This window comes from Oryza brachyantha, chromosome 10 (assembly GCF_000231095.2).
Source record: "Oryza brachyantha chromosome 10, ObraRS2, whole genome shotgun sequence".
Taxonomy (NCBI): Eukaryota; Viridiplantae; Streptophyta; class Magnoliopsida; order Poales; family Poaceae; genus Oryza; species Oryza brachyantha.
This window is the reverse complement of record NC_023172.2, coordinates 8813491-8834422: the sequence shown is the minus strand read 5'-3', so window position 1 is coordinate 8834422 and position 20932 is coordinate 8813491. Positions and strand designations below refer to the sequence as shown.

Sequence of the window (20932 nt, the reverse complement as noted above, 5' to 3'; positions counted from 1 at the left end):
AAGTGGAACAGTACTGTCGTCGAATAATCTAAATTTAATCACCTTTTTATACCACGTGTCTTTTTGTTTAGGTATTTAATTGATGCAAAAGAAACCTTGTATAAGAGAATTGAAACAAATATTTTTTTGTTAATTGTATCCATGTCATTAGAAATTTACGGGTTTAAAGAATATGAAACTACTCTCATGCCACCTCCTATGCCCAAATCGGTATTATACGTGTTTTCTGTGTACCGTATTTATTATAGACTAAAATATCTCGTCGATACTATATGGCATCGAGACACCGAGTAAAAAAAATTCCCCAATTCTACTAGTGTCGCTGGTGATATAAACAAAGATTCCAGTGAGGCAAAGACGGGATACTCTTCGGCTGAGAAAGCAATAGACATTATTGGGACTGATGCTCCTCTTCCTCCCCACTACCGACCACTGCTATGTGACTAGAACGCCACCATTGGGGCTGAGGTCACAGTGCCGTTGGATAAGCGTGGGAGGGACATGACAAAGCGAGTGAAGAGGCACCCCAAGAGGGGCGGAGGAGCCATAGGCGCAGGCGCGATGCCACTGATGGATACTACTACAAACAACATGTCTGCGAGCCCCACAACAAGTGAATCTGCATCGTCGTTACGGGACCGTCACCTCTTCTAGCCTTGACCAGCCTTTGCCTCTCCCTGCTAGAGCGGAGCCCTCGCCTAGTCTTTCGCTCCTCCACAAGTCAGTCGTTGACAAGCCGGACATCATCATCCATATCCATCAAGCAAAACGGGAGATATTTTTATTAATATGAGAAAATCACGGTCAAGAGTGGTCAACAGTTATGATTCGAGCATTGAAAGTGACATATTTAAAGTAGTCTCAACCTATTTATAATGGCACGTCTATGAATAATGGAATTGTAATGATAATTTTTTAGGAGAAGAAATGAAAATTTTTCATTAAGTGGTAACAAGCGAAGCGACTAATACATTTTGGGCCCATGGGCCGTAACAGAATACGTTCTCTCTCTGCGCTGTTCTCCGGCGAAGGCGAGCCACCGTCGGTTGGACTGGACTGTGTGGTGAGGCGCCGAGAGACTCCGCCGCGGCGCCATCTCCGACCTCACACCGCCGCTCCCGGTGAGGCTCCTCCCCAGGGTGGGGCCAGCCTCGTCAGCCAATCCATGGCGCCTCTTCGTCCTCAACTCCGGCCACCCCGCTCTACTTCCTCGCCGTCGGCCGCCTCCTGCTCCCGAGATGGTGCCGTCCTCCTACCACCGCTTGAGATGTGGTTGATGGTTGCGATGCAAGAGAGCACCTCCCATTCCCAACTGGATTTTCCAGCACAGCTCTCTAGTTCTGTGTGGCAGCGTAATTCTGCAGGTGACCGGAGTCGTTGCAGTGGACAGTGGTAGCTGTTCATTTCTTCAGAACAACAAGGGCATGTAAAAATCTTTTCCAACTAGGAGGTAATCCAAGTTTCTTCTGCAGTAATTAGTAGATAATTTTCTACAAACAAGAGCTCCATGGTTACTCATTTCTTTGCTGCATGCTTGCATTGGTACTTTTTCATTCTTTCAGACAGCTCATATGCATGAATCAATTTACCTTGCATGTAGGAATAAATAAGCTTTCTGAGTTATGGAACACTGCTCAATTGGATTCATCCCACTGGTTACTGGTATGCTCAATTTGTAATTCTGTGTGGTAACAGCGCACGATGCATTGTTGCTGTGGTTGTTCTTCAGTCCTGGAGAAAGAAAAGACAGGTAAATTCTTTGCATCTAGCAACAAATCCAGTTATAGATAATGTTCTGCAACCAAGTGTCCTTTTTTCTCAGTTTTGTTTTGTTACAAGATTACAATTGCACACAAATTCTACTGTGCTTGCATGGTTGCGTTAGCATTCATTCAATTCTTCAGAGAAAGCACATATGAATGAATCTGTTTAACTCTGTATCTAGAAATGGATCGACTACAGACTTCATGTTTATCCAGTAGTAACAAACATGATCAGATAAGCAATGCAGTAGGAATTTCCGCAAATAAGGATATTCCTCAAAATAGGTTGCTAACAAAAGGCCAAGCAGATAAAAAACTACAGAGACACCAAATAAAAATGGCCTATCAATCTGGAAGCCTGCTCATGCATCATGTCCCAGTCCCACTCCTGCAAACTGTCAATGGAGACCTTCCGTGATGTGATACGCTGCTGGGGTGACCCAAAGCATACTAGGTCTGCATGCACAATCCAATACCAGTGACAATAATTTAGTAAGGGAAAAAACCAATCATAAACATGAGAATGATAAAATAATGACAATAGCAGAAAATAAAGTGATCAAACAACTTATCAGATAAGGCCAATGTAGCAGAAAATAAAATGCTTTTTAGAAAAACAATTTCCTAAAAAGTTGAGAATTAAGTAATATTTTAGAAAAAGAATGCAATAGAACATAAGTTTAGTAATGTTTTGAAATATCTAGATAATACTTTGTCCATCGCCAGTCGCCACATCATGACCCGAGTCAGAGTACAACTAATCCAAAGTTAGACACTTCACCCTAATAAACTCATCAACATCACTTATGTTTTCTATACGGCCTGCCTGCACATCTTATCGATTGTAGCTCATTGTCACGTCATGAGTTTTACCCTAGCTTAAAATTAATAAAATAATGTATTGAAAATAATTTGTTAATTAAAGTTCAGGAGAAAAGTAGTGTATAAATTAATTAATTAAGTGGAAGCTTTTCGGAATATTCTAAAATGTTCCGAAAAGCGCTTTAAATTATTAACGGGATTTAAACTTGAATTGCAGTCAATAAAATTTGCTCAAATAAACTTAATATAAATCGGCAAAATTGGAGACAATTTCTTTTTTTCCTCCTTTTTTTCTTTCCTTTTCCCTTCTTTCTTTTTCCCTTTTTTCCTTTTCATTTTCTGTTTTCCCTCCACCTCCACCTCCCAGTCCCACTCCTGCAAACTGTCAATGGAGACCTTCCGTGATGTGATACGCTGCTGGGGTGAGCCAAAGCATACTAGGTCTGCATGCACAATCCAATACCAGTGACAATAATTTAGTAAGGGAAAAAACCAATCATAAACATGAAAATGATAAAATAATGACAATAGCAGAAAATAAAGTGATCAAACAACTTATCAGATAAGGCCAATGTAGCAGAAAATAAAATGCTTTTTAGAAAAACAATTTCCTTGAGTTCTAATGTTTCCATTAGCAAACTAAAGATTATATTGCTTGCCTTAAGACAGTAACCAAAAAAGTTCAGGTTTGTCAAGAGTCATGACTTTATTGTTTTTGAAAGAGTTTGCACATGAAATTTAAACAATTCCAGACGTCACCATTTAGTATGCACTGTGATTTGAACAATTGAGCACCACGATATGCCTAGCAAAGCATGCCTCAGATAATTATTGTCATCATTGATTATCAAAATTAAGACAATTGTCATCATTGGCTAATATTACATTAAAACAAAGCGGTTCATCGGAAAAAAATGGTTATTGGCATAAAGGTCTAGAACTCAGCATAAAGGTCTAGAACTCAGCATTGGAAACAAAAGCTGGCAGTTGACAACTCGAAATTAAAATTAATGATAAATCGGAGAAGAGTCATACTAAAAAAAATATTCTCAGCAATCATCAATAAGGCTAATGAAACTGATGTTTGCCATAGGAAATGGGCAAAACAGGCCCCAATTTTGACATTATCATAGGAAAGCAGACACTAGAATGGCGTGTGCCATATCTATGGACTTTGCTATCAGCAACAAAATGTCAAGTGTGGAGGTGCAAAAATTCAAATTGTATCAAAAATTGTGTATCTAGAGGAAACAAAACAAGCCTTGAGATATCAGGAAGATGGGTCCCAAAATGAAAACCAATTTATTATGGAGAAATAAAGCTAAGCCATGTACACCAGATAAAACGAATAGGTCAAAATATCAAATGCGTCATATATGTGTATCTTTCTCACTGAACATATGAGCACAAGGACTGGCCGAGCTGTTCATATTAAATTAGTGACAGTAAGATAATATCATTTGCATAAATATGGCAAATCAGGGCTGCAAAAGTTTAATTTCCAAAATTCCCAAGAAGAGCACTAGCCCACCCAATTGCGATAATATAACCTCATATAAGACATACAGATATAGTAAAAAGCAATAACAAGGAGATGTGCACCAAGCTAGATTTTCTTGCTAAATTAATTTAATAGATTGTCACTAAATAATTTTCTCCAGCATATGCAACAATAGGAACAACAAAGAAATGGCTTGTAAAACCTTAAGGACATTTCAAGGATTATTCAATTTGTATGAAGAGAGAAAAATGTTGATGATGGAAAATGAATACATCAAGCGAAGTAAACATGAACAAATTGATGCCAAATTGAACCCAAAATGCCTTTAACAATGTGGAAATAACTATTCATAGTGGCAGCTTAAATATTATATCAATGACCAACTTATTATCCTCATTTTATTTTTCTTTCATAGCAGTCAGACAATTTCTATTCTGGTCAAATAAATATGTTTAGTACTCTAGGGCCACAGAGGTACCTTAATCAAAGAACTGAAACTTTCATGTGTCCGGTGAAAATATAACATTACAACCCTTTTTCTGATCATTCACGTGAGAATTAAGCTGTCATTTTAGAACAGTTATGAGCAAACCAGTAAGAGAAGAGCTAGTTCTTTTTTATACCTTTGTATTACGAATAATGAAAATAATATACATCTAAATTTAGTTAGTGAAATTTGAGCTTCTAATAAACTAGCAATTAAGATATAATTTTCCTAAATCATAATATGAAATTAACCTACAACCAAGAATACATGATATCAGAGCAAGGATAAATAGTCTCACAGGCCCTGCACAATAATCCAACAAAGTTACTTTCAATAGATAACAGAAGTTGCAAAAATCACCGGTCTCCACCAGATAAAGAACTCGGATAGAGGCATAGATGCATCTCTGGCCAAACACTGGTAGGGTCAAGAACAAGAACATATCCAACGGACAAAATTGTAGGTCACGGGAATGGCATAGCATGATAATTCTTATTGACATGCACTTTCAGTGGCAAAATGTTGTTCTATTTTATATAGAAAAAAATACAAAAGGAAAATTTTTCAATCAAGAAGTTTCCAAGCCGATGGAACAAACAACTATAGAGCAGAGTATTAACAAAGCCATGCTATTCAAGATAAATGCCTCCTATGCAGTAAAATATTTAGAAAAGTACCTCAGATATGGAATAAATCATTCTCAGGGTTAATAGAAAGTACAATATATGGTCATCATTGGCACTTCACTGCAAACTTTGGTATGGGCCAATAATTCTAGGACAAAACCAGAGATAGTGCAGTACAACATGCAGATATTAACAAAAAATAGAATAAATGTAGAACTCTGCTCCAGAAATAAGAGTCATCTATTGCTATAAGCCTCAACAAAACTGAAGTTTACACATCAAATGGCCAATTGGCCCACTTGGTCGCATCATTAGCATGAAAGAAGGGATCATAGTATCATCATATGGAAGCACATAAAAATGTTGCAAATTAGGAGATGTTAGCAAGCTTATTTTCCTAATAAAACAGAACTACAAAGCACATGGATAGGTGAAAGATCTCAAATCCAGTTCAATTTTACTATACAGAACCAATTGGTGCAGCGGTTTGTCTCAAATTAGGTCTCAAGAACAACTAAGAGCAATATTAGTATACTGTTTTGACAGGAAATTTTAATTCATAACATACCAAGAAAAAGTCAATAAGCAGTCAGGTGTCAGAGAAACCAAAGAAAAAGGTAACGAAGCCAGTGAATTTGCTCACTGTTGCCTCAAAAAATTAATGAGATTGGTACACAGATCACCCAACAATGCCAGTTTTTCCTTGATTTTTAATCTGCCAGCTATGCTTCTATGGCCTACACCTTATTTCAACTGCCAGCTATGCCAGTTTTTCAACTGCATATTGTGTCCAACAAGTCTTGGTCAGGAGGGGTTCTCTATCAAGCGTGGCCATCATGTTGTGTCCAAGAAAATAATTGTCTTTATCTAAGGACAATTTATCAAAAGTTGATCATGCACCCTGTAAAACAAAAACCAGAACAAGAATATGTAATAGGGAAGACATCAAGAACTGCAAATGTGAATTTGATGCAATGGCAAAAGCTTGGAACTGGAAAAATCAAAGTAAACAAGTACCTCAACATAACTTCGAGAATTTTTATTGCAAGATTAAACTCATTTGTTCATCATTGCGTCATTTTCTTATCATTGGCACGTATGCAAACACTACAAAATAGTTTTCAATTTTGTACAGGCTGCAGTAATATTCCTTGCGCCATTGGCATACAAAATTAGTGCAAGAAGTGAGAACTGGTGTGGTAGCGAAGGTTACAATGCAGACACGCAGACAATGGGGTGCGGTTTAATTCAATGCCTCAAAGATTCTATGAGTAAGAGGTAGTTCAGAATCGAAAGATCAAAGTCAACGAGGGGCTCAGAGCATTGCGAGGTTATATTTATTTTTAAATAATTTACTTGTTTTCTCTTCATTGCCCACTGTCCAAACAATACAAAAGGCACAAAACGATATGCAGTTGTAGGAATGACAAATCTGAAAGGTGTAGACCATAGAAGCATAGTTGGCAATTAAAAATCAAGGAAAAACTCAATTATGTTGTGTCCAACACAAGTCTTGGTCAGGAGGGGTTCTCTATCAAGCGTGGCCATCATGTTGTGTCCAAGAAAATAATTGTCTTACCTAAGGACAGTTTATCAAAAAGCGGGATCCTGCACTAGAACAAGAATATGCAACAGGGCAAGACATCATGAACTGCAGATGTGAATTTGATGCAATGGCAAAAGCTTGGCAGAAAGTCAAAACTGGAAAAATCAAAGTAAACAAGTTTTCAAGAATTTTTATTGCAAGATTAAACTCATTTGTTCATCATTGCATCATTTTCTTATCATTGGCACGTAGGCAACCACCGCAAAACAGTTTTCAATTTTGTATAGGCTGCACTAATATTCGTTACACCATTGGCATACAAAATTAGTGCAAGAAGTGAGAACTCGTGTGGTAGCAAAAGTTACCATGCAGACACGCAGACAATATTGTTCGGTTTAATTCAAGGCCTCAGAGATTCTATGGGTGTTGTTGCAGTTCATTTCACTCGTAGTGTCTGTACAACTAGAATTTCATCACTGGCCAATCCTGGTTCAAACCAAAACAGAAGGTTGAGATCTGATTTTTATTCCTGGTTCAAACCAAAACAATACAAAAGTATGCCTACAGCAAACGTTAATTTCCAAAGTCTTGATATTAAGAGACGGACAAAATCTGGAGAGCAATAAATTTACAGGCAATCAACTAGGGATTACATCATCAGATCAAAAGGAACAGTCATAATATCAACATACGAGAAGCTTAAAAATGTTATAAATTAATACTGTTTTATTAAATAAAACTGTTTTATAGTAAAAATAAAGAACGCTCACTACAACTGGATTGTGCACCCTGTAATGCTATAACTGGAACAGGCAAGGCATCAAGAACTCCAAATTTGCATTTGATGCAACATCAGAAATTCCAGACTTCAAAGATTAGCTATTGCAAGTTCCAGAGCATCATCGAAATTTATATGTGATTACCTGTTGCCAGCGCCTCAGGCTACAGAGATTTCCTTGAACTTGTCTATTGAGGTCTCAAAAAGGTGATGAAATTTGATGAGCTCTGTACACAAACCATTCAGGAATACGGATAAGTGGTTTGTTAGTGTTTCAGATTTATCACAGGCGATTACATAATACAGAAAGATGGAAGTGGTGCATTGTGAAAAATTGAGACTAGCAAAGAAGCTTAACCATGGTCTCATAAAGAGACTCGATGCAACTCAATTACTCAAAGAGTACCTCAATCCAAGAAACAAACAAAAGCTCAAATGTGACATAAAAGCTCATAGCATCATCGGAGCTAATTCAAGGCCTCAGATTCTATGTGTGTACTTAATTCAACTCAAAAGAGTATCTGTACAACTCACTTTTCATCATTGGCCAATCCGAAGGACTCGGGGAAAAACAAACTACGGTTGAAAAAGCAGATTTTTATTCCTATGACTGACAGGAGTACACTTGGACCTAATGTTGACTATGCTTCATTTCTTCACATTTTACATCATTGAATCATTTTTTTCTTCAAACAATACAAAAGACACAAATAAGCCTGCCAGTGGATTGTAATCCAATCCAAATAAGCTCCAATCCATTTCTTTGCTAATTAGTTTACCAAACCAACCCGCACCAATTATTCTTCATTGGAATTCAATCCAAACCAATCCAATTTTGATTTTAGCCCAACCTGCACCAACCCATTTAGTTAAAATGGATTCAACCCATCTTGCAAAATGGATGCACCATTTGATATGTATAAACTAACGTAAAAAGTTTATCAAATTTGACTGAAATTTAGTGGAATGATCTGTTATGTATAAAAGCAACTTTGTGCAAATTTTGGTCGATTTCTATATGTGGGCCCCACGTATGTCTATTATCTTATCCATTGGCTAACCAATTAAAGGATCTATCTACCCTCCGCGGGTTTAATCCATTTAGAAACTAAAATAACCTAACCAAATCCAGTCCATACCAATCCATTTGTCTTTATAACCCAATCCAATCTAGACCATTTGAAGTTACAATCCATTTGCACCCAACCAAACACAATCCAAATTAAAACCAACCCATTTAACTCATTTTCATCCAACCCATTAGCAGGTCTAGACACAAAGTACTGCAGTTGCTACTGCAAAAAGGCAAACAAGAAAGCCACTGCTATTTTCTTGGGAATGAGAAATCAGAAAGAAGTTGATAAAGCTAAGGGCCTCAGCTCTTGGGAAATATGGTTAGGAAATCCTCCCCACAGGTCTAGACCGTAGGAGAATGGTTCACATCATCGGCCCACAAAAGAAGCAATCAAGTAGATTGATTACCTGAATCATTTTTTTTTCAGGAGCAAATGAAGCACTTCATATAAATCAGTGACCAATTCAAAAATCTTTGGTACGAAACAAGCAAAAGCTACATAGACAGAATAGAAATTTCAATATAAGCAAGTCAGCAACATGCAGAAACAGAGGAAATGTTACGTCATTTTTGCTCAAAAGTCAAAACAGAAGAAATGTAATGCAGAAACAGATATGTGATGTCATTTTTGCTCAAAAGTAATTATGGATTATGGATAGGTGAAATGTCTCAGATCTAATAATATATATTTCAATGTGCCTAAATAGAAATTATCTGATTATGGTCAAGAAATATACTTTCAGGTCAAAATGTCTGATTCATCACAGGCTACACTGATTTCCTTTGCATCATCGGCCGACCTGACAAAATAATTGAGGAATACATACCAGAGATTTGTTAGTGTCAGGTTCATCACTGGCGATTTTCTGAGCTGTTCAATGTCTGCAGAAAATATTCGTCCACGGCCTATTGGCCTCAGAAAGAGAGTCAGTGCACCTCATTTTACTCGGAGGGTACAAGTCATGGTTCATCACTGGCCAATCCAAAAAATATACAAAAGCTCAAACAAAGTGATTTCATTAGAGTATCTGTAGAGTACTTCATGGTCATCACTGGCCAAACCCAACAGACTTTGGGGGCATAGCAAACCAAGGCTCATATTTCATCAGGTAAAAACTAATAGAGGACGTCATGAACGCCTTAAAAACAAATTTAGGGCAAGAAAAGATGTCGTGTGCCTCATCCAGCTCCAATAAACGCAAGAGACGTCATGAACGCAATTCGACCAAGTCTTTGATTCAATGGAGTTGCTGCGACAAAAGTATCAAACTTGCAGCCCACTCAATTTGAATCTAACAACTGCAATCTAATGGAGATAAATCAGAAAGGTTGATAATGAGGGGCCTCAGCTTGGGAAATATGCTTAGGAAAACCTCCCCATAGGTCTAGACCGTAGGAGCATGTTTAGCATCATCGGCCCGACAAGCAGAACAATCTTGCTGCAGGGGCATGCAGTTCCCGCAGACGGCGAAAAGAAGCAGAAAAAAATGCAACAGCAAAGGAGGAACTCCGGCCATGCATGCCGGCGAGCCAAAGCCCTCAGAACAATCTTGAGAAGTATCATCTCCAGCTCGAGGATCAAATGGTTTGTCATCATCAGGCTTCAATTCTTGCATGTTAAGATCAAAAAAGTATCACATCCTTCCTTTGGACCTTAAGCTACTAGTACCGCGAGATACTAAAATCTTCACTCGTGCTATCCACCTCGCAATCCCGACCATTGATGATGATAGATCGAACGGTCACGATTACATGGTACCTCAAGGTATCAACTTGATCGTAGGATGGATAGCATGACTAAGGATATTAGTATCTCATAGTACTAGTACCTCACGGTAAAAAAAAAGGATAGGGGTAAAGCTCTATAACCAACGGCCCAGATTGTTTCATCACGCCGAAAGCAACAACAAAGTTCCCACAAACGATAAAAAGAAGCAGAAAAAAATGCAACAGCAAAGGAGGAACTCCGGCCATGCATGCCGTCAAGCCAACACCCTCAGAATATCCAAATGAGTATCATCTCCTGCTCCAGGATCAAATGGTTTGTCATCGTCGGGATTTCAATTCTTGCGTGTTAAGATCAAAAGGAGCAAGATATAATCAAGACAAACTGAGTTTTAGTCCCATCTTTACTTTTGTACAAAAAATAACCAGAAAAAATAAAAAAAAGTAGTTACGAGATTTAGTCTCATCTTTTCTTTTGTACCTCAAGTGTAAATACCATGAGGTACTAAAATTCTTATAATCAAGTTGGTACTAAAATCCTGACTATTGGTCATGATATGATAGATTGAAAGGTCACAAATGTATGATACCTCGAGATACCAGCTTGATCGTAAGAATATTAATATCTCGTGGAACTAGTATCTTACGGGACAAAGATTGTTTCATCACACCAAAGGCAACAGCAAAGTTCAGATATTAAAACAAGAAAAAGAGGCAGAACAAAAGCAACGGCAGGAGGAACTCTAGCCATGCATGCCGGCGAGCCGACGCCCTCAGAATATCCAAATAAGTATCATCTCCTGCTCGAGGATCAAATGGTTTCTCATCATCAGGCTTCAATTCTTGAATGTTACGATCAAGATAAACTGAGTTGTCAGAAAGATGCTAATTAACCGCAACGCCTCAAATCGAGAGGAACACTCGGTTGGTCATCGTTCGAACCACAGAGGCTCAGATTGATCAGAATTCAACCTAGTACATTGTAAACTCATCATCGGTGCTGCAAATTAAGTAGAGCGATCAAAGAATCTGCAACCTCGGCACAGACAACAGCCGATCAAAGCATATATATTTTGTTTGCATAAAAGGCCGGATTGCTTCTGAAAGTTAATTGAGATAGCTCCGCCCACATTCTCTGCTGCAGTTGCCGCAGATGAAAAAAAGAAGTTGAAAAAAATACAACTGCGGCCGAGGAACGCCGGCCATGCATGCCAGCGAACCGACGCCCTCAGAACAATCCATTAAGTATCATCTCCAACTCGGGATCAAATGGTTTCTCATCATCGGGCTTCAATTCTTGCATGTTACAAAACATCAATTGGGGATCAAAAGAGCAAGATACAATCAAGAAAAATTGATTTTTGTTATAAAGATTTTAATTAACCACAGCGGCTCAAATCGAGAGGAACAGAATTAAAGGAGGAAAGAATCGAAAAACAGATTCAAAGACTACCAATTTAAAAGCGTACAAATTAAGCTCATTCTGGACATCAAGCGCCAAGAGAGAAATCAAAATTAACGTGCCTCAGTTTTCAGCTCCAATTTAGTACTGCAAGATCGTAGCGAGGGTCATGAGAGGACCCCTTATAATTGACAGTAAATTTGTAATCACCAGCACACGCTCGCAACAACAGCAAACGAAGAACACCAAGAAAATTCCATTGAAACCCATGAACAAGAAAACGAAGCAAGAATACCTTGTGCTATTATCCAAGAAGATTAAGTAAATATGCATGCATGTTGTGCTGGTGTGTGCAAGAAAAGCAAGGGATGCAAAAGAAGCAGGTGGTCGAAAAGAGCAAGCAGCGGTACTATTGCAATAGAGCCTGCAGAACCTCAGCTTTATTGATCCTGATCTCCAGGACAGCACTGCAAGAGAAGAAGAAGCCAAAACTTGGTTGCTCTAAGCCTCTGACAATGGATGCATGTATGCATGTCCATTGGCTGCATATTGTTCTTCATCCAGGCATGGCACACACCCATCGGCTTAGCCGGGTTTTGGAGACCGTGTCACTGCCTAAAACTAACAGATTTATCAAACTAGAGGGAGTCAATATCAAGGGAATGTAAACTGGAGATGCTAGTTGTGTCATAATAATAAGACAGAAGAAGAATGTTGGAAACATGCGATTATGTTAGCCATCAGAAGATCACATCTCTGCACATGCAGACATTCGGTCTGCTTTGGATGGGTGGTGATTCAAACATCATTTGGCCATGTACAATAAGATACATTCAATAGTTTCTGCATGCCTCATGAATATGCACAGTACATTTGTCACTTAAAAGAGACAAATCTACGAGAACGAGAAGTAAAAACCTGTAGTAGTTGATATAAAAAGGAGGATACAGTGAAATTCATGGGGAAAGCAGGCAAATCCAGAGCTTGTTGTCAAGACACTCTTTAAACAGCCAGTGAAAATGTGCCTCAGAAAAAACCTATTGAGATTTACATGCCCAATCCAGTGGTTCAAATCCTGACGCAAGTTCAACATTCATCATAGGCACACCACAATAAACATCCCAATCTTTTTCTGCAGCTATAGCAAAGGTAACAGCAGAAGGCGAGATGCAAAATACTACAATTAAGAAGAAAGACAGAGCTAACATTTACATTTATTTAATTGTTCTATGCAGAGAAATTTAACTGTTGAGTAAATTTAATTTTCACGGCGTATAACAGATTAGCCGAAGAAAAATCACGAAGACGACGAGACAAAGAGCAGACCGGCCTTGCAGCACGTCAGTGACACGTGGACGCGGCAGATTGCTCCGCGCGAACAGCCAACGGCCCGGATGGTTTCGTTGCGCGCAAGGCACGAACGTTGAAGGGACAAACTCTGCTGCTGCAGGGGAGCATGCAGTCGCTGCCGGTGAAAAAGACGACGGAAAAAGCAAAACTCGAGCCGCGAACGGCGGCTCGCCGGCGCCGGCGAGCAAACGGACAAGGAAGAAATGAACCCCGGCCATGCCAAAACAGAGCTCTGACTCTAGTACTCTATCTAGGGAAGAAGAGAGATGAGATTGCTGAGGGCCTCTCAGGCTCTGATTCCCTGATCTTGACATCATCATTGGCCACCAGTAAAAATGAAGAAACCAAATCAAAATGAAGAAACCAAACCAAATCATGAGCAGTGAGCACAACTGATCGATCTCGTCAAGTATTCATCTCGCTATACATCGTCTTCACTCAGATCTTGCGGTAATCTCAAGGAGCCATCACCGAGACACCGAAGATCCAAGCAAAAAAAGATGGATCAAATTAAAGAAGTAAAATCGCAAGAACCGACCGCACGGTGATCAAATTAAGTCGACGAAGCATCAGAAAAGGGAGAAAAAGGTTCAGATCAAGAAAAAAAAATGCAGTTCCAGGAAGAATACACCAAAACGCATGGTGCCTCGACAAGGTCCCGAGAGCGCACAAATCGATATCTGATCTCATCTCGTCTCAAGTCATCGATCGGCACGTACGCCAAGAACAGAATCCACCTAGCAGAATTTTGCCAGGAACAAGAGCAATCCAACAACACGTACACCAATTCCAAACCAAAATCAAAGAAAAAAAACAAAGATTCAGAGAGCGCAGCGATTTTTTACAAATTAACCAGACGCATTAAACGCGATCACAATCAAGAGGGAGATTGGATTTGAGAACAGTAGGGCAGCGCTAGTACTACTAGCTACAGCTAGTGGACGTGAGGGTGGGCTTGGAAAGAAGAAGAAATGAAGAAAGCAAAAGCGAGCGAGAGAAGGAGCGAGCCGTAGGACGCGTATTAATAGGCGGCGCGGACGGCTTCGATGGATGCGGTCCTGCCTCCTTTTGGGAACGGACGGCTCTGATCGTCTTCACGAGCTCGGTGTTGCAGGGGCTTTCGTCGCGGGCACGTATGTGTACGTAGCGCGTGTACATGTGACTGACAGGTGGGGTAGGGTAGGGGTCCTTGGGTTCGTGGCCGCCGCGCCAATTCTTTTTACTGTGATCCCTTAATTGGATAGTACTATTGGCTTAAGTAACTTGCCGATGCAGGTACTAACCTGCTTCTATATTATTTTTCCTCTTTGCTTTTTTCATCTTTTCCATTAACACGGGATTCGCCTTAATATTTATGTAGTCATCGACCATCCTAATCTCAACAAGCTTGTGGCTAAGGTTATATTCTTTGGATTGACGAAAGATGAAACATAAAAGATTATCTATTTTAATAGTTGTTTATTAGTGTAAACGATAAAATTATATAAAATTAGAAATCTACTAAGATGATAAACTTGCGTACGCATCATCTCCTTCATCTCCGAGTTCAGCAGGAACCCGAGTCCAGCGATGTCGGCGAGCGCACATTACCTCCTTCATCTCTGCTTGAAACTCCTCCAGCCTCTATGTCGACGGCGCCACTGTCCTCGCGGTCGAACCACGTGAACAGGCCGAAGCCAGTGTTGGATAGCTCAATGTTGTTTTGCAACTTGCCAAGGACCACTCTACTGGTTTTTTGCGAGCATTCGCTAAATAGTATTTCTGCTTGTTCTCTAACGGATGTGGGTTGTGAGTGTACACTGGGCCCATCTTTCTGGACGATCGTTCGCTAAATAGCCTTTCTACTCGTTACTAACCGTTACTTCTGGATGGGTTGTGAGTGAATTAGACCCATCCCGTCTCTTTGGCTCGATGACTAGAAAGCTACCAACAACAACATCCAAAAACATTAAAGCAAAATCTCATTAACATTTTATTTATTGGAGAGGTCAACGGCGACAAAAAGGAAAAGTATTGGTACAGACCGTGTGCGCCAAACGATGCGTTGCCGCTCGGCACGGCCTATCTAGCCAGGCTTTCCCCTCGGATCTCGCTTGCTACACGCACCCCATCGCGTGCATGACAAAAACATTTGGTCATACTCACATGAAAGAGTTTGGTCATCTCAGAATTTCATTGAAAGAGTTTTGCCATTTTTTGTGCACTGGTCGATTGCATGTGTTGCATTGGCTTCCAATCTAGCTAGACAGGGACAGACGCGAGCATTTCTGAATACTTAAGAACAAGATAACAAAGAAAATGTTTTAGTTAATTGCGCTGGTAATCACTCCATGTTTCTTGGATACGCCAAACTACAACTTGTACAGAAAGTAATGAACGGTTTTATGTTACTCCCAAGTAATTCTATACCATTCATTTTGGAAGATCCAATGGTTATTACTTATTACGACTCCTACCTTGTATAAGAGGCAAGATGATATCACTTACCACTCAAAAGTAAAAAAAAAACTGTTGATAGTGTATTATGAAGGAAATACATACTCAATTAATATTATGTTTAAATGGATTTTACCTTAATTAGTAAAGAAACTTTTGGTTAGCATAGTTAAAAAATATAAACCTTGAATCTTAACCTATATACTGTATCCGCGAATATTAAATTAAAATACCAAACATCGATAAAAAATAGTATGAAAATTTATCAAAAATCCGAACATATACAAAGTTGAGAATTAAGTAATATTTTAGAAAAAAAATGCAATAGAACATAAGTTTAGTAATGTTTTGAAATATCTAGATAATACTTTGTCCATCGCCAGTCGTCACATCATGACCCGAGTCAGAGTACAACTAATCCAAAGTTAGACACTTCACCCTAATAAACTCATCAACATCACTTATGTTTTCTATACGGCCTGCCTGCACATCTTATCGATTGTAGCTCATTGTCACGTCATGAGTTTTACCCTAACCTAAAATTAATAAAATGTATTGAAAATAATTTGTTAATTAAAGTTCAGGAGAAAAGTAGTGTATAAATTAATTAATTAATTGGAAGCTTTTCGGAATGTTCTAAAATGTTCCGAAAAGCGCTTTAAATTATTAACGTGATTTAAACTTGAATTGCAGTCAATAAAATTTGCTCAAATAAACTTAATATAAATCAGCAAAATTGGAGACAATTTCTTTTTTTCCTCCTTTTTTTCTTTCCTTTTCCCTTCTTTCTTTTTCCCTTTTTTCCTTTTTATTTTCTGTTTTCTTTTTTTCCCTCCCTGGCCGAACACCACCTCCCCCTCCCCCTCCCCCTGTCGTACTCCCTCTCTTCCCCCTCCCTGGTGATCGCACGATCTCCCCCTCCAAGCCGTGACCAACCAAATCTCCACCTCTCTCACGGTAAAACCAATTTCTAATCTATTATGACTCTAATTCTCATCCCTTTGAAACTTTATCTATCCCTGTTTTAATAGGAGATGGATTAAAGTTTTATCTCTAGCTCCTCTATAAATACCCCATAGAGCCTTGCCTCTTTTCCCCGTCTTCCTCTCCCGTGCACCTCCAGCCGCCTCCTGCGCCCCTGTTCAGCATGACAGTAAGCCGTCGGCAGCCCTGTTGCTCCCTATTCGCAGCAGCAGTCCGTCGCCAATTTATCCACCGAATTTCAGGTTCTCATATATTTTATTCTTGCGAATCAATCTAAATTCATCTACCGTTTAATTGTTTAGGTTTTCTAGCCGAACAGCGAGGATCAGCAGCAATTCATCGCTAATCTCTCCACCAAGTCTCAGGTTCACGTATGTTTTACTCATGCGAATCAATCTATTTTTGATCTATCGTGTAATTGTTTAGGTTTTCCTATCTAATTAGCTAGCGTGAGATTGATCTATAGTGCGGAGTTTAATTTCGTACATAGATTGTATTTACGTTAAAGTCGTTTAGTTTCTAGTTTTGCAAGTTGTTCAATCTCGACTTAATGGGTCGTTAAATCCTGTCGCTGTTCCGCTAACAATTCATAGATTCTCGTTTCAGTTTTAATTCGTCGTACGAATCTATGATTTGTGCACGATTTAGTTCTATTATGCGAACAAGTGTGTTGTTCGCAAATTTCCCGAGCCACGGTCCAACCCGTGCTCGAAGTCCCCATCGCCTCCCTCAGGCCACTCCTCCTCCTTTTCCTTCCCTTCCCGGTGGCCCAAGCCACCACGACCCAATTCCTCCCCCTCTCCCGGCCGGCCTATTTCCCCTCCCATTCGTCCTTCCTCCCTCCCGGGCTGGGCCAAGCCAACCCAATTCCCGCGCTTGTAGTCTAGGCCACCTCCTTCCTCCTCGGGACACCGACAGGTGGGCCCCACCTGTCGAACACGTCTCCCTCCTTTGGCCACACCCGCTCGCTGCCTCACCCGCGCACACGCGTCGCCGTCGCGTCCGCGCCACGCTGCTTCGCCTTGCCGCTGCACCGCTGTGGCCGCGCCGCTGCTGTGATCCAAACGAGTCGCCGCCTTGTTGCGCCGCGTCGCCTTCTCCCGAGTGCAACCATCGCTCCGCTTCCCCCGGTTGCGTCGTCGCCTGCAACGGCTACCGGCGATCCTGCAATCCCGCCCGTGTCACCGTCATCGCTCGCCGCCGACGCGCGTGCATGCGCTCTTGGTTGTCGTGGTCGCGTTGCCGGCCTTCGGTCGCCGCCGTCTGCCGTTGTCGCTGTCTCCTCCCCACGTGCGCCGTGCCGTCGTGCCGTCCACCACATGCCACTCCGCTCTCCCGCATTGTGTCCTGTCACAGCAAGCTGCGTTGCGCTAAGCCGCCCCTCGCTGCCGCTGGATCACCGCCGCTCGTCGCCTCACACTGTCACTCGCCGATCGGCCATCGCCGTCAATCCTCGCCGCCAACAGGGATCGCACCGCGCCCCCGTTCCTCTCTCACCGCCGCGTTGCGTCGGTCGTCGCCGCCACGCCACCCCCGGTGAGCCCGCCGTCTCCTTTCCCCTCTCTCCCTTCTTCTCGGCCCGCGTTCGCACGTCGGACGTCTTCGGTCATGCGTCAACACCATTGCCACGCCAACATCGGTCTTCATCGCCAAGGCCGCCGCTGCCTATGCTTTCCCTTCCTATCCCCTCTCCACACTCGCCGCGGGTGTTCCTCGCCGCTCGGTTTCGTCGCCGTCGCCCCGGATCGCACCGCCACCTCGCCTCACCGCGCCCATGACCAAGCCGCGCCATATCGCCGCTCTCCTCTGCCTCGCCTCACCACCCCGCCCGTGAGCGCTGCGAGCCCGAGCCGTCGCCCGAGCTATGCTGCCACATCTGCGCGCGCGTGCTGCTCATGCCGCCACAACCACCTTCCGCTTTTCCTGGGCGACGCCAACCGCTGCCCGCACATCCCGGTGCCGAGTCCCGGCCGCGCCACTAACCACCTCCCTGCCCTTCGCACCCGCCTCTCCATCCCCCTTTAAATTCCTCCCCCGGCCGCATCGTCGCCCCCTCGCTTGTCACGCCCAGAAATTCCTCACACGAATTTCTGAACTTGATTGTGTATTAAATCCCTGTCCAGGACCAGCCAGGGTACACAAAAAGACAATGTTGATTACATAACCATCGTTCTTAGAAACAACTGAAAATTACACTTATTCTAGCGGAAATGCAGCGGAAAGAAAAAGGGTACACTAGCTCCAGCGGGTACGGCTCCAGTCCACAGGCAACACTTCGACGGCGGAACAGCCCACTCTTAAGAGGCACCTCCATCAGACTCTGCTTCTAGCTCTGGGTTGGGAAAGTTAAGCAAGGCTGAGTACAAACCACCGTACTCAACAAGTAACACGGACAAGGGGAAAATAAATGATGCATAGGGATTAACAAGGACAGGCTAGGGTTAGTTGCGATAAAGCAGCAGTTTAAACAAATAACAGAGATTAAAGAACAAAGGTAATTAAGTACAGTAAAGCATAAATAAAATAAGCAGTTGTAAAGTACCACAACACTGTCCAACGTTACACCACGTTGCAACAGGCCCAACCACTACTCAACGTTACACCACGTTGCAGTAGTCCCGAGTGATAACCAATTTACTCAGGTTATTAGAGGTTCACTAATCACAGTGAAGCTGGGAGCTCGCCCGTAACCGTGGGCACGGCTATTCGAATAGTTTATACTCTGATCAGAGGTGTACTACTGTACCCACAAGACACAACTCCACTACACTTGAACGTGCGCCGACATACCACCACGGCATACCGGAAAGGAGACCGTGATAGGACCCGTTACACAACCCTCCCTATTTAATCGTACCACACTTCAGGTTTCACCCCCTCCTTTACACCAAGTCGGGCAGTCCCCTCTTGTGCCTTGGTAGATCCGGAAGCAGGAGAAGCTTTCGTTACACCACGATTGCCCGTTCATACTCCATCACGCCTACCCTTGCCTGAGTACGTCAAATAGTTCGAAGTCATGCTCCCAATCCCACCTTACCCATTTCGGCATGTGGTTAGCACTTAATGACTTCCAGGGTTTCCCATGAACCGGTCCTTAATCGCCATGGGTGCGACTCTCAAAACCATGCACCCACAGCCCACCATTATCAATATTTTAGTTGACATTAACCCGAACCGGGTAGTGAATCATTATCTCGGCTATTCAGAACTAAGCATGATTACATGTGATCCCATGAACTATTTGTTCTAAGCATGGTTAAGCATTAACCTAGGCCTGACTCTAGTCAAGTTACCCCTGGTCCAGCAATGAATAAAGTTGGATAAACAACGGCATAATAATAAGGTTTACCTGAAAATAACATAAAGTAAGTACTTTGATTAAAACAATGCATATTTGAAACAAATAAACGAGGAATTTGCAATAATGGGTTCAATATGTTCAAGGATGTGTGTCACTTGCCTTGCTCTGGCCCTTGGGGAACTTCGGCGACGATCTCGAAGTAAACCGGCTCTTCGACGGGGTCCGAATCTAAGCGACAAAGCACAAAAATAAATAAAACAGGCACAAACTCTACTGAAACAGCAAAAGAAACTATTTTTAATGGATTCTTGATAATTTTATGAATTTAATGAAATTTGAATGGACCTAAACGGATACTAGATGAATTACTTATGAATTTTAGAAGTTTTCTGGGTTTTTTAGCTAAACAGAAAAGTCCTAAATCAATTATTGCGCAATTAATGGGGCTGCTGACGTCAGCGAGGAGAGAGGAAGCTGACGGCTGACAGGTGGGGACCACCTGTCGGTGAGAGAAGGGGAGAGGGAGAGACTGACACGCGGGCCCGGGGAGGAGAGAGGAAGGGGGCGCGGGGTGACTGACGGGTGGGGCCCACTCGTCAGCGAGAGGGAGCAGAGAGGAGGGGAGCAGAGCGCGGCTCGGGCGGACGGCGGCGGCCGGTGGGAGCGGCGGGCGACGCGGCGGCGGCGGCGCACGGCGACGGCGGCGCGACGGCGACGGCGCGACGGTGACGACCGGCGAGCGGCGACGGCGCGACGGCGACGACGGCCGAGGCGGCGACGCACGGCGACGGTGGAGGGACAGCGGCGACGGCGACTGGCGAGCGGCGACGGCACGGAACGCGCGGGCGCAAGCAACGGCGGCCAGACGTCGGCGACGCGGAGGCGACGACGACCACGGCGGCCGACGGGAGCGGCGAGCTTTGGCCTCGTCCGGTGACGGCGCGCGACTCGGCGGCGGTCGGCCGGAGAGGGGGAGAGAGAGGGGAGGAGGGTGCGGGTGCTCACCGGCGGCGGCGAGAGCGCGGACGGGTCGGCGAGACCGAGGCGGAGGTGACGACACGGGCGGGAGCGGGAGATCGGCGGTGGCGGCGGAGATCGATTGGCGGCGGCGAGGCGACCGGGCGCGACGGCGACGA

General features: G+C 42.6%; 1 long non-coding RNA gene and 8 other non-coding genes across 9 annotated transcripts; 1 reads left to right on the top strand and 8 right to left on the bottom strand.

The window, feature by feature from the left end:
- The first annotated feature begins 996 nt into the window (after positions 1 to 996).
- LOC107305108 lies at positions 997 to 7144 on the top strand. The gene is made up of 3 exons (XR_001551196.2): positions 997 to 1450; positions 1601 to 1750; positions 6335 to 7144. It is a non-coding gene; the product is annotated as an uncharacterized LOC107305108 (long non-coding RNA).
- A 4-nt stretch (positions 7145 to 7148) lies between these two features.
- Positions 7149 to 7228, bottom strand: LOC121055635. The gene has a single exon (XR_005812669.1). It is a non-coding gene; the product is annotated as a small nucleolar RNA Z163/Z177 family (small nucleolar RNA).
- A 770-nt stretch (positions 7229 to 7998) lies between these two features.
- On the bottom strand, positions 7999 to 8073 carry LOC121055637. The gene has a single exon (XR_005812671.1). It is a non-coding gene; the product is annotated as a small nucleolar RNA Z163/Z177 family (small nucleolar RNA).
- An 820-nt stretch (positions 8074 to 8893) lies between these two features.
- Positions 8894 to 8975, bottom strand: LOC121055650. Its single transcript, XR_005812684.1, has one exon. It is a non-coding gene; the product is annotated as a small nucleolar RNA Z168/Z174 (small nucleolar RNA).
- Positions 8976 to 9508: 533 nt separating this feature from the next.
- LOC121055639 lies at positions 9509 to 9578 on the bottom strand. Its single transcript, XR_005812673.1, has one exon. It is a non-coding gene; the product is annotated as a small nucleolar RNA Z163/Z177 family (small nucleolar RNA).
- A 360-nt stretch (positions 9579 to 9938) lies between these two features.
- LOC121055622 lies at positions 9939 to 10018 on the bottom strand. Its single transcript, XR_005812656.1, has one exon. It is a non-coding gene; the product is annotated as a small nucleolar RNA Z168/Z174 (small nucleolar RNA).
- Positions 10019 to 11218: 1200 nt separating this feature from the next.
- On the bottom strand, positions 11219 to 11327 carry LOC121055629. Its single transcript, XR_005812663.1, has one exon. It is a non-coding gene; the product is annotated as a small nucleolar RNA Z173 (small nucleolar RNA).
- A 1132-nt stretch (positions 11328 to 12459) lies between these two features.
- Positions 12460 to 12541, bottom strand: LOC121055640. Its single transcript, XR_005812674.1, has one exon. It is a non-coding gene; the product is annotated as a small nucleolar RNA Z185 (small nucleolar RNA).
- Positions 12542 to 12743: 202 nt separating this feature from the next.
- LOC121055633 lies at positions 12744 to 12834 on the bottom strand. The gene has a single exon (XR_005812667.1). It is a non-coding gene; the product is annotated as a small nucleolar RNA Z182 (small nucleolar RNA).
- Between the last annotated feature and the right edge of the window lie 8098 nt (positions 12835 to 20932).